Source organism: Dioscorea cayenensis, unplaced genomic scaffold, assembly GCF_009730915.1.
Source record: "Dioscorea cayenensis subsp. rotundata cultivar TDr96_F1 unplaced genomic scaffold, TDr96_F1_v2_PseudoChromosome.rev07_lg8_w22 25.fasta BLBR01000221.1, whole genome shotgun sequence".
NCBI lineage: Eukaryota > Viridiplantae > Streptophyta > Magnoliopsida > Dioscoreales > Dioscoreaceae > Dioscorea > Dioscorea cayenensis.
This window is the reverse complement of record NW_024086612.1, coordinates 1-13,865: the sequence shown is the minus strand read 5'-3', so window position 1 is coordinate 13,865 and position 13,865 is coordinate 1. Positions and strand designations below refer to the sequence as shown.

The 13,865-nt window shown below is 42.2% G+C and overlaps 1 non-coding gene across 1 annotated transcript; it reads left to right on the top strand.

Moving 5' to 3' along the window:
- Nucleotides 1-9,925: 9,925 nt before the first annotated feature.
- LOC120253842 lies at nt 9,926-10,032 on the top strand. Its single transcript, XR_005534438.1, has one exon. It is a non-coding gene; the product is annotated as a small nucleolar RNA R71 (small nucleolar RNA).
- Nucleotides 10,033-13,865: the final 3,833 nt, after the last annotated feature.

Sequence of the window (13,865 nt, the reverse complement as noted above, 5' to 3'; positions counted from 1 at the left end):
CTAACTTTGTCTAACGCTCGTGGTGTGTCACTCACTCACAAGGTTACCAACAAGAACTCTCAACCCTAGTGTCACTCTAGGGGAAATGTTCATACAATCAAGCATTCAAGGTTGGAACTCACAATAAACATCAATTTATTGAAAGCATAATAAAGAGGTTCAAAGAAACAAATACATCCTAGGGTTCACAATACCCGAGTACACACTAGGGGTTTAGCTCTCCATGGAGCTAAGTACAATCAAAGAAATAGAATGTAAAAAGCAATGAATCCATAAAGAAACCCCTCGATAGTCGTGTCGATGGTTTTGTGGAAAAGTCTTCTACTCGTCGTCCAAGGATTCCCTCTTCCGGTATAGGATACGCCTCGATCGAAGCTCCCCTACCAACCTTCTTCCTAAGGAATGATGATGTCGAGCCATAGAACCTCTCCAAAAACCTTGGCCAATACCCCTCGAAACCCCTAGCCAAGCCCTCTCTCAAGTTGGGGAAAAAAATGCGAAAAAGAATACCAAAAATCGGGGTCTGAATCGGCTTTAAATAGGGTCGAATCGGGCGACTACACGGGCGTGGATACTCCACGCCACGTGCGGAATTTCCACACGGGCGTGGATAATTTCCACACGCCCGTGTGGATTCTCTATTTCTCCGATTTCTGGCCGGTCGTGAACAGGTCTGCTACATTATATGCTACAATGTTCTGCTATAGTATTTGACCTGAATAGCTTCCCAATTCCATACTTTCATCGGGGTAACGCAAACGGGCACACGTTCACGTCGTGGATCACTTGCTTCTTTCAATGGTGTACACGTTGGTGGAGCTCTTGTTCTATGTGCATAAGTCGGAATGCTTGAATGTGATCGCCTTTTGTGCCCTCCAAATGGATGTGCCCACTCGAATACGAGGAGGTTGGCACACACTCTAGCATCTCACACCGACCTATGTCTTTGCGTTTGAACCTTAGCAAGATTTCCTCCAAAAATTGGTGCATTATGATCCATATTAGCCTATTTCCTTCATACTCGGCCTCACAATCCCTACACGCATAAAAAAAGTAACATAAAAAACACATATTAGTGTAAAAACCCGAGGAAAAGTAATGCTCAACATAAGGAAAGAATGCTTCGCATTCATATCACACAAGCACTTATCAACCTGGCTTTTAAAACTATAATAGGTCCTCTCACTGAAACAAAAACATGTTCTTTCCCCGCCCGTGTGATCCGAGAATGGGATCAAGATTGACCCGGACTCACGAAATGGCGCTCGGCAAGCGGGAAGACGTATCCCGATGTCGATTTCCGGTGTCCGGGCACCCAGCTGAATCGGAGTCCGAATATCCGACGATCTCCATTATATCGGATCGCCGTTATGTGATCATGTAGTCTCTGGTCCCCCGAAGATATCTCATGACTGCTTTCCAATGCTCCATGCCCGGGTTACTTTTTGTATCTACCTAGTAAACCCACAAAGCATAGGCAATGTCCGGCCGTGTACACGTCTGGGCGTACATCAAGCTTCCAACAGCAGAGCATATGGAATGCCCTCAATCTGATCCTTCTCTATATCGCTCCTCGGGCACCTGCGAAGCACTGAGCCCTGTCTCCCTTCTCGTACAGGTGCCACATCGAGTTTGCTGTGTCTGTATACCATACCTCTCTAAGACTTTTAGGGGATTTTCGGCCTTTTTGATATAGTGCGAGGATACCTCCGGAGATGTCTCTGTGAATCTCAATGCCAATGACATATGAGGCTTAACCCATATCCTTCATCTCAAAGTTCCTTATGAGGAATGCCTTCATATCGTGTAACGACCCTCGAGATCATCGCTAGCAAGCAGTAGGGTCATCAACATACATATAGGACTAGAAAGAGAAACTTGCTCCCACTCGACCTTTGAGGTATATACACCGATCAACACTGTTTTCCTTAAACCCAAAGGTCATTCTCACCTCATGGAATTTTTAGGTACCACCGACGGGAAGCTTGTTTCAGTCCGTATATAGACTTCGTTATATCTTGGGGTACCTTCTGCTCCATACCGTATACTGGATAGTACGGTTGGTAAGCTGATAAGTGCTTGTGCGATATGAATGCGAAGCATTATTTCCTTATGTTGAGCATTACTTTCCTCGGGTTTTTACACTAATATGTGTTTTTTTATGTTATTTTTTTATGCGGTAGGGTAGTGAGGCCGAGTATGAAAGGAAATAGGGCCAATGTGGATCATAATGCACCAATTTTGGAGGAAATCTTGCTAAGGTTCAAACGCGAAGACATAGGTCGGTGTGAGATGCTAGAGTGTGTGCCAACCTCCCTCGTATTCGAGTGGGCACATCCATTTGGAGGGGCACAAAGGCGTCACATTCGAGCATTCCGACTTATGCACATAGAACAAGAGCTCCACCAACGTGTACACCATTGAAGAAGCAAGTGATCCACAAACGTGAACGTATGCCCGCTTATGCTACTCCCGATGAAAGTATGGAATTCGGGAGTATTTCGGCAGTACATCGTAGCAGAGCATCGTAGTGAATCATTGTAAGAAAATACTGTAGCAGTTACTGTTCACAGACGGCCAAAAATCGCAGAAACAGAGAATACACACGAGCGTGTGGAAATTATCCACGCCCTGTGGAAATTTTCGCACGGGCGCTGTACCGTCCCACGCCCTGTAGTCGCCCGATTCCAGCCTATTTAAAGCCGATTCAGCCCCGATTTTGGCATTCTTTTTCTCCATCTTTTTCCCCAACTTACGAGAGGGCTTTCGACTAGGGTTTTGAGGGGTATTGGCCAAGGTTTTGGAGAGGTTCTACGGCTCCGACATCGTGATTCCATTAGGAAGAAGGTTGGTAGGGGAGCTTCAATCGAGGCGTATCCTATACCGCACTGAAGGAATCCTTGGACGACTAGTAGAGGACTTTCCCACAAGACCATCGACACGACTCATCGAGGGGGTTTCTTTATGGATTCATTGCTTTTTACATTAGATTTCTTTTGATTGTACTTAGCTCCATGGAGAGCTAAACCCCTAGTGGAGTGGGTACTTGGGTGATTGTGAACCCTAGGATGTATTCGTTTCATTGAACTTCTTTATTATGCTTTCAAATAAATTGATGCTTTATTGTGAGTTCCAACCTTGAATGCTTGATTGTATGAACATTTCCCCTAGAGTGACACTAGGGTTGAGAGTTCTTGTTGGTAACCTTGTGAGTGAGTGACACACCACGAGCTGCTAGACAAAAGCTAGGTTGGAGAGGGGTTGAGAGGGTGAGTCGAGAGGCAGTGAGCGTCACCTTTCCCCTCCGACGTGATAGATTCTACCTCCGCTCCTCGAGTTCTTTGCGGCCATAATAGAGTGAATGGTCTAAGGGATGAACCTCCGCTGGGGCCTAGTTGCGCTGCAATGGAGTGAAGCGTTGAGGTGATCTTAGTATCTAGGGCTTAATTGTGGCTAGGGACCTTCCGACTCGACCAAAGGGTTAGGTCTAAATCTAGGAAGAGATTTATCACTTGAATCCCTAGAGCTCATTGCAACTCTATGCGAGAGTGAGGTGTTGAGATTGTTCGATTTCTCCTCCGGGACATGTATAGAGTTAGGCATAGTTGACCTTAGATTTGGGACTATGTATGTAAGGATTTCCACGACTCACCATTGCATCGATTAGGAAGCATAATAGAGAGTTCTTGCACTTGAAGCGATTATCCTAGGTGAAGCATCATCCGAGTACCCCATCTTTATCGATTGCCTTGCCTCCTCCTTACTTTTTGCTCTCTTACTTGTTGCTTTTTAATTTTCTGAGAATTGAATCATTACCACACTTATCATTGTTGATACTTCACATAACTAAGAATCGACTCAAGTGTCTTTACCCCCTACTCCCCGTGGATTCGACCGCTCACCCGGATTATTACTCGACAAGCCCTGCAATTGCGGGATATAAGCAAGGGATCTTGTCATTGCTACAAGACTCGCCATAGTATCCGGCCCGAATAGCTTCCTGAATCCATACTTTCATTGAGTAACGCAAACGGGCACATGCTCACGCTCGTGGATCACTTGCTTCTTCAATGATAGGCAAGTTGGTGGAGCTCTTGTTCTATGTGCATAAGTCGAATGCTCTAGTGTGACCGCCTTTTGTGCCCTCCAAATGGATGTGCCAAACTCGAACACGAGGAGGTTGGCACACACTCTAGCATCTCACATCGACTCCATGTCTTTGCATTTCAACCTTATTAAGATTTCCTCCAAAAATCGGTGCATTGTAATCCACATTGGCTTCTTTTCCTTCATACTCGGCCCTCACAACCCTACCGCACGAAAGTAACATAAAAACACACATATTAGTGTAAAAACCAGTAGAAAAAGTAATGCTCAACATAAGGAAATGAACGCTTCGCATTCATACCACACAAGCACTTATCAATAGCTCTTTCTCTCATTAGGGCATAACTAGTATGCAACTTATGAGAGTAGCTTCATACTTCATAGGTGGTAGCTCTTTCCACCCTAAAATGCACAACCAAAAAAACATTTTTTTCTTTCTTTTTGCAAATTTTTTTAGCAAAATTAACACAACAAAGAGAAACTAAACTAGTCCCTTATACATCGAACTTGAGTTTCCATAAGGTTTAATGAGCGAGTAGTGCAAACCAAAGGTCAATCTAGCCAAAAATTCCTAAAAAAATTCAAGTAAAAAAACTAGACCATGAGAACATTCAATGTTAAAAAAATTTCTCTAAACTTATGAATACAATCATTGCAACTAAGGTGAACCGCCATTGTCTATGTGAGCATGCAATTTTCACTCAAAAACTTGTATAATGTACATGTGTAATATGAACTCCGCCCTCCCACACATAAGATATACATTGTCCTCAATGTATGAATGCAAGCACAAATAACAAGTATAACATTCAAGATCACATGTGAAGGTGGACAATTGAAAACAATACTCCCCCAAAACTCTTAATGGTACATTTGATGAAGCTATATTCCTGGAGAGTTGAGTTCCAATGGGTTAGGCACACACACGGCCATGTGCAAAACACATTGCCATGTCCATTACTAGTCCTCGATTTCGATACTCACAAGACCATCTTCACATGTACACAAGGGGGATTTAGTAAAGCTCAACAAGAACAAACTAATACTCGAGTATATAAAGAGAAAGCAATGAAATACAATGGGAGACAACAAAAAATATAAGATAAACTCAGAAAGAAGATCCTTTTTGAGTGATACAAGTTCAAAACATAATCCTAGAATGAAATACAAAAAATAAGAACAAAGAAATGTAAAGACGCTCAAGCGTTGGTGTCTCAGCTCGTCACCGCTACTACTCGGTGGTGCCGGATAACAAAATGAGGAATGAGTGAAGAAAAGAGAAAGAGAAGCTTACCAAAAAAATGAGAATGAAAGACCGTGAATGTGGTCGGAAAAATAACCCAAGAACTCTTTTAAATAGATGGTGAGGGGTTGGGAAACCAAAAAGAAGGGAGTTCCTTGAGTGTGGAGATGTTCTAAAATGAAAACGGACAAGTGATTTATAAAGAGAAATCACGGCCTTTTGACTTCTGTACATCAACATGGGCGTGTGGAAATCACCCATGCCCATGTGACTCTACAGGGGAGCTTCACTGGGGTAGTCACACGCCCTGTGCTCCTCGGGATGGCACTCTTTGGCTCGAATGCAAACACACCGGGCAGTGGAAATTCCTCACACCCTGTGCCCAATCGATAGAGGCACCCACACACCCCTATGGTTTCTTTGTCAACACAAGAATTTCTCTAAGCATTTCACATGACCGTGTGAAAATTCCACACGAGTGTGGATCTTGTCAAAGGGTTGCTCACAGGGGCACTCACACGCACTTGTGTCTTCTCAAGATGGATGAAAACTCTCTACAGAGTTTCACAAGAGCGTGTGGAAATTACCCACATCTGTGTAATTAACAGGATCATCCATAGGGGTAGATACATGCTCATGTGTGCTCCCGGGATAGTGCATTGAACTTTGCAGAGAAACTATGCTTATGTGGAAATTACCCACGGGCGTGTGACTGTAACAAGGTTGTTCACATTGCAAGGCACATACCCCTGTATCCTCTGGGGATGAGCTCTGAACAAAAACACACACCCGTGTGGAAATTCCAAACGGCCGTATGTCTTCTCTAGATAACTTAGAAAAATTTACAGACTTTGCAAAAAATTTCAGCACATTTAAACATACTTAGAGCCGACATACATTATGCAAGATTAATCATAGAATCATGAAAAACACTCTCAAACGACTAAGAAACTTCACCAATCACAATTAAACACACAAAAACATCAATGATCCACGAGAAAATCACAACAAACTTATGTAAAAGATTAAGACAACAACACTCAAGCTCTTATTCATGCAAATACTAACTAAAACCTAAAACAATAGTAAAGACTTGGGTTGTCTCCCAAGAAGCTCTTGTTTAACGCCACATAGCTTGACATACCTGACCTTACCTCATGGGGGCTCATAGATGAAGGTTTTCCTCTTACCCATAACTTGAAAGCATGATGAACATATTCTTTTGAAGATAGAGGGGGAGTTATCAAGTTTGTTACCGCACAAGGGTTCATTACCCTTACTCCATTCTTGCTTATCCCCATTAGCCTTGCGGCATTTCTTGTGACGCCTCCTTGCACGCTTCATCTTCCGTAGCATCTTCTTCATGATCCCCGAGGTAGGTTGTATCTTGTCCTCTAGACCAAGCATCAAGATGTCTTCATTCTCCACTTCTTGATCTAGCGCACCTTCAAATGGGTCCGGATTAATCATTTCCTACACATATTCTTCTATTAGTTCATTGGTAGTGTTAAGAAAGTAAAGAGTATCATCAAAGTCTAGAGAATGTCTCAAGGCTTTGGTGAGGCGATATGTAAGCTTTGTCATCCCCAACTCGTAGTTAACTCCCCGTCCCGTCCATGTCGATAAGGGCTTTGGAAGTGCGCAAGATGACCTTCCAAGTATCAAAGGAATGTCGACATCCTCATCAACATCTAACACTATGAAGTCTACAGGAAATATGTACTTGTCAACCTTCACAAGTACATCTTCAATGATGCCGCTCGATGTCTAACCTTTCGGTCCACCAACTGTAACGCTCATCTCGAGTGGGCCTAGGCTCTCCCAAGCCTAGCTTTTGAAAGAAGATGTAAGGCATGACGTTGATACGAGCCCCTGAGTCCGCTAATACCTTTTCTTCACCCATGTTACCAATGTTGAAATGTAATGATAAAGCTTCCAAGATCCTTCTTCTTGTTCGGTATATTCTTTTGCAACACTGCCGAACATGAAGCATCTAAGATCACAGATGTACTCTCCTCCAATTACCTCTTTTTGGTCATAAGGTCCTTGAGAAAACTTTTGTATACCGTGGCATTTGAGACAATGCCTCCACAAAAAGGAATGTTTATGTGCAACCGCTTGAATAACCCTAAGAACTTCTTTGTATTGCTCATAATTTTTGTCATTCATCAACCTTGAAGGATAAGGGATTCTTAGCTTATAAGGTGGGGGTACTACCTTTTTTTCTTTTTTTGTTCTCTCCCTTAACCTCCACGACCTCGGGTGCTTTAACATTGGTCATCTCACTCGGAAGCATACCCTCAACCTCACTGACCACTTCTCAAAGTGATCACTTTCACATGTTCCCTCGGATTGCTTTTGGTGTTACTAGGAAAGCTTCCTTGAGGTCTCTCCGATAATGACTTCACAATTTGCCTCACATGATTCTCCAAGTTGTGCAATAATGCGGTGTGGTTGTGAAGTGTGGCTTCAATTGATTGAAATCTAGTGTCTGACGATTGAATGAACTTGGTTAAATCCTTCTCTAGATCGGTGATCCAATTTTCCAACCCTGAAACTCCGTTCTCCATGTTCGGGGCTTGTTCTTGTTGTTGGAAACTTGGTGGTGCCATTACCTTTTATTGCCCTCGATTACTCCATGAAAGATTCGGATGGCTCCTTCAACTCGGATTGTACGTGTTGCTCTATAGATTGCCTTCATTTCTCATTGCATTACCCACAAAATTCACTTGTTCTACCGAGGATGTACCACCAGTAGAAATCAGGCAATCAGATGGAGCATGTTCTCCCTACACCCTGTGTAACTAGTCATTGCCGCCAATCTATTAGAAGTTAGAATATCTAACTTCTTGCTCAATGATACTACTTGGGCCGCCAATGAAGTAACTGAGTTAATCTCATGAAGTCTAATTACCTTCTTTTTGTCCCTTGTGTTTCACTGATAACCGTTCATAGCCATTTCCTCAATAAGATGCCGGGCTTCTTTCAGAGTCTTGCTCCTTAAGATACCTCCTTTGTAGCATGAAGTAACTGCTTCATGCTTTGGTTCAAACCATTATAAAATGTCTAAATGATCATCCACTCGAGGAACCTGATAAGCAAAGTGTTTCTATGATGAGTAAGTTAAGTCATGGAAATCCAAAAATAATCAGATCTTGCCTCCAGATCACCGATACTAGTCCCCTACGAGGTTCCGGTGGAAAAATCGCTCAATCTCAACACCTCACACCACATATGACCGCAAAGCACTCTAGGGATTCCAAGAGGTGTATCCGATTGCTAAAGATTGATCCAACCCTAATTCCCCGGCGAAGGATCCTAACCCCCTACAAGGTCCCGACGAGAAATCTCTCAATCTCACGCCTCACACCAAATATGGTTGCATAGAGCTTAGGGAACGGAGATAGAATACACCAATCGGAGGGGAAAGGGGATGCTATCTATCTCTTGACTCACCCTCTCAACCCTCTACAATCTTGAGATTCTAACCCTAATGGAGACCTCTCTCTCACCAAGGTAACAAATCATGCAAACCAAATAACCAAAAAGATCAATAAGGCAAGCACGCATTAGACAATCAAAGATTAAAAACTTAATCAAACTCGGATTAAATAGAAACACTAAGCAAATCCACAAAAGATGAGAATCCTAGGGTTCACAAGCCCAAATACCGTATAGGGCTTTAGCTCTCAATGAAGCAACATACAAAACACACCATCAATTAATGAAAGTACATTAAAACCATAGAAATAAACCCCCTTATAAATGAACTGATGGCCTTGATGGAGAGCTTCGACGCCTTGAAGGACCCACTCCGAAAGCTAGGTTCATCGGTGGCTTCCTTTGATGCTATGACAGAGGAGGAATCGATCAAAGATGGTGACGAATCGCCTCCAAAAGCCGCAAAAGACCTCCTCTCCAAAACCCCTAGCCATCTCAACCCCTCAAAAAGCCGCACAAAAAGATGAGAAAGAATAGGGAAAAAAACTGGCTATTTATAGGCCTTAGACCAGCATCTGTCATGTGCCCTCCCACGCTGCCCGCTGGTTGCAGTGAATTTCCACGCGGATGCATGAACAAGAATTTACTACATTATCGATGCAAGAAATCGCTACAGATGTTTTTGCTATAGCAGCTTTCACAAAATGCGGTTCAAACACTCTTCTCTTGAGGCCACATGTCTGGGCACATATCCATGTGGTAGGCAATAAAACTTTTCTTCATCGACGTATCTTTGAGAGGTCTTGCAATCTTCACAAAGAGAGGGAAACATGAAGATGTGGGCTGCCTTTTGTGCCCTTCCAACTAGTGAAATTGACTTTAATCTTCTTGGAAGTTGGCACACATCTCCACGTTTATGAACTCCTCTCGTGTCTTGGTCATTGAATTGAATAAGAACTCCCAACATTGTGTCTTTATAGCCTATCTTTTCTTCCTTTTTACTATTTAAGGATTCATAACATATATGCATAAAAGAACACCAAATACACAATATGAGACATAAACCATGGTAAAAATGATTCTCAATGCATTTAAAACATATATAAAAAATATGTCTGCTCAAGCACTTATCAGAACCCATGTTGAGGACATTTCCACAGGAGCTCCTTGAACCTATCCCATGTCTCAAATAGAGACTCCAATTCCATGTGTATAAAAACAGATATTTCATTCCTAAGCTTTGCGGATTTTCTAAGAGGGAAATATCAAGCAAGGAAAGCTTCTACCATCTCCTCCTATGTAGTAATCGATGCTCTAGGTAATGAATGTAGCCATTTCTTAGTTCTCCCTTTCAAGGAAAATGGGAAGGCCCTCAACTTGATAGCATGTCACACACTTCCAAGAAGTTCTCTATGTGATTGTTTGGATCCTCATCGGCCAAACAATTAAACTTTGCCGACTACAGTAATATTTGGATGAATACTGGCTTTAGCTCAAAGTTCTGAGCTGTAATTGGTAGCCGCACAATACTAGACTGTATGCCCGGAACTTCGGGTCTGGCATAATCTGATAGCTTCCTCTACTGTTCATTTTGGTCTACGATATTATCTGACCCTTCACCATCTACCTCAGCTTGATTTTTCTGTTCTTGTACAAGTTCTTTACCCCTTCTATGAAATGTTGGTTCAAGCTCAGGATCACCTTCAACCAATGTCGAAGGGTTCCCTCTGGTTATAACCTGGAGGTGCAACCAAAGAAAGAAAAAAACAGAATGATGGAAGAATAAAATAGTGTGAAATAGAATAAATGGTGAATAGATAAAGTAGCAAAGTGCAAAGTGCATCTAAAACGCCTATTCCCTGGCAACGGTGCAAAAAACTTGACAACGCCCTTTTGCGTGTGTACCGCAAGTGCACGGGTTTGTCGAATTAATAATACCCCGTGAGTGGGTAGTCAAATCCATAGAGAGTAGTGATTAGAAACATAAAGATTGCTATTTAAACTAGAACGAAAAATGAATCAATAGTGATGTGAATAAGAATCAATGCAAATAGAAAATAAGAAAAAGAAGAAGAAGGTGCAAATAAAAGATAGGAGAGGCAATCGAAGATAAATGGGGCACCCGAACATTGCTCACCCTAGGACTATTGTTTCAAGTGAAAGGCCAATCATTATGTTTCCTAACTAATGTCTAATGAAGATCCTTAAAACATACAGACCCCAAAAACTTAAGGTCAACCGTGACTAACCGTACATTATGCCTCGGTGGAGAAATCTCTCAGTCTCGATACCTCACACTATTCTAGGTTGCTTTAGGCTCTAGGTATCCCAAGTGATAAACCCTATTCCCTAAAAATAGATCTAACCCTTTCACTCGTTGCTTGCGTAACTAAAACCCAAAGTGGAGTTCATCTCTTAGGACTTCACTCTATTTTGACCGCAAAAGAACTCTCGAGAATGTGGAGGTAGGATAAATCATACCGGAGGGTATTGTCTAACCCTTATGGTTTGTCACTCATCCACAAGGATTACCAAAATAGATTCTCAACCCTAGTGTCACTCTAAGGAAAAAAATCAACTCAACAAGCATTCAAGATTGGAACTCAATTAAAACATCAATTAAATAAAGCATAATAAGACATCAAAGAAACAATATCATCCAAGGGTTTACAATCCCAAGCACCCACTAGGGGTTTAGCTCTCCATGGAGCAAAATACAATCAATAAGGAAATAAAAAATTAACATATGCAATCCATGAATAAAACCCCCTTGGTGTTCATGTCGATGGTCTTGTGGAGTGGCCTCGTCTTCTCCAAAGGTCCCCTCGTCAAGCCAAGGGCACACCTCGCCAGATTGGTACCGATGATAGTCCCCCCAATAACTCTCTTCCAAAGGAAATGCGGTGTCAAAGATCGTAAACATCTGCAAAAGCCTAGCCAAAGCCTCTCCAAGCCCTAGCTGCGGGCGCCTCCAAAGGTGAGAAAAGATAGGCCAAATGATGGATAGAAGGATCAATAAATGGGGCTGAAATCGTGATTTAAATAGGGCTGGAATCAGGCATCCACACGGATGTGTGGAATTTCCACATGGCTGTGTGAATCTGCAGAAATTCATTTTTCACCGGCTTGTGAACAGTAACTCCTACAGTTCATTTCTAAATGGGCACACGCCCATGCTGTAGATCGCGTTGCATCTTCAAATAAAAAGACATTTGACGATAATCTTGCTAGCATTGCACAAGTCGGAACACATGAGTGTGACTGCCTTTGTGACTCTCTAATTTGCATATTCACTTGAGCACAACGGAGGTTGGCACACACTCACATGTCTTTGAGGACAAATTTTGTCTTCACGTTTGTTCACTCCAAGATTCCATCAGCAAAGTGCAAACGAAATCTACTTTGGCTTCTTTCTTCTATACTTGTCTCCACAACCCTACATGCGCAAAAATAACCCTACCCCACACTTGAATGATACATTGTATTCAATGTATAAATATAAGTCATGCAAAATAGAAATTGAGAACAATCAAAAGAAAGATGGGGTTCACATAACTTCCCTGAACACGAGAGGGTGTTGTTGCTCTCAACATGTTTTCCACTCCAAGCAACAACACAATCCTTGAAATCAGATGAAGAACACAAGTGAAACTCGAGAAATCCCAAAAATACGATATATAAATTAAAGATGAAAAAGAACAAACAACAAAAAAATAAAAAGAAAATAAGCTAAAATGTAGCAGGGGACTCCCCTTGCTAACTCGACTACAAAAAGATGAAATAAAAAGGAAGTACAATAAAAGGAGATAAAAGATAAACAAAGGATTGTTGTTGGTGTAGTGAATAAGAGGTTGCTTTCTCGGGCTAGGTATCACCACCGATGGGGTAGCATCAATTTTTGCAATGTTCTCGATACACTCGCAAACTCGCCCCAAACATTGAATACTCGTGGTGCACATCCGGGAATAAAGGGTTACTCCTACCTAGATTCACTAAAGTAGTGGATCGCAAAGAAGGTGACAAAAACTTATTCTCTCGCAGACTACGCAAAGTAATATGGGCTAAATCCACCTGTAGATGACATATGGCCCATGCTTTCCAAGAGACCCATTCCCTCAATGAGTCGAAAGTGATATATGGACCAAAGAAATATTTTGTGTGCATGGAGTGTCACTTTGCTTGGTGATGGAATGATGTGGCAATGACAAATCCCAAGTAAAATGGTGTTCTATCTTTCATACTCAAAAGATAATGGAACTCTTGAAGAGTAATGTTGCCAGTGCAGTGATTTTGACCAGTAATGGTACCATTAGGTAGGGAGTGGATGAATCTAAGTGTGGATGACTTCGGAGATGATGCTCGTGGTGATGCTCGGTTGGAAAGGGCGGCTCAGTCACTTAGCCTCCTCATCGGGCTAATCGAGTTTCCCCAAGTTTTGTCGAGGAGAGTAAGTTGTGATACTCTTCGGTTAAGGTGTAATCCTCGATAATAAATACCCAAGAAGAGGGCAAAATCCATGTAACCCAGATGATAATTGTGCCTCCTGAGTTGGAATCGAATGGTATAAGATTCATCCCGGACATCCCGCCATCAAGTCGCTCGAAATATGGCAAGGAATTCAAACGTCAATTAACGGTAGACTGGTTCATTGATGGTGAGAACCTTGTGTGAGGCTCTAATAGCCAGTAATTGCTCAAACTCATCTCTTAATCTGACTTTCGTGCAATGCATCCCTAATCAATGGTGCGAAGGGTCCCAAATTCATGCTCGGGATAGCTGAGTATAACATTTCGTGATGAATCGATGTCGTTAGGGTGTGTCGAGGTCGGCTCGCACTCGACCCTCGCTGGTGTTCGCTTCCTTGCCATTGTCTACAACAGGAAATGAAATGAATTAATTTAGTTATGTATCAATGCAGGATGAACATGATGGTCCTAGGAGCACCTTGACTGTGCTCTGGTCAAGAGCATGATCATGCTTTTTTTCAAAAAGCTTGATCATCATCTCCGAAGATTTCAAAAAAACTTGATCTCAAAAAAATCTGATAGAAAAATTATATCAAATCAACAAAATC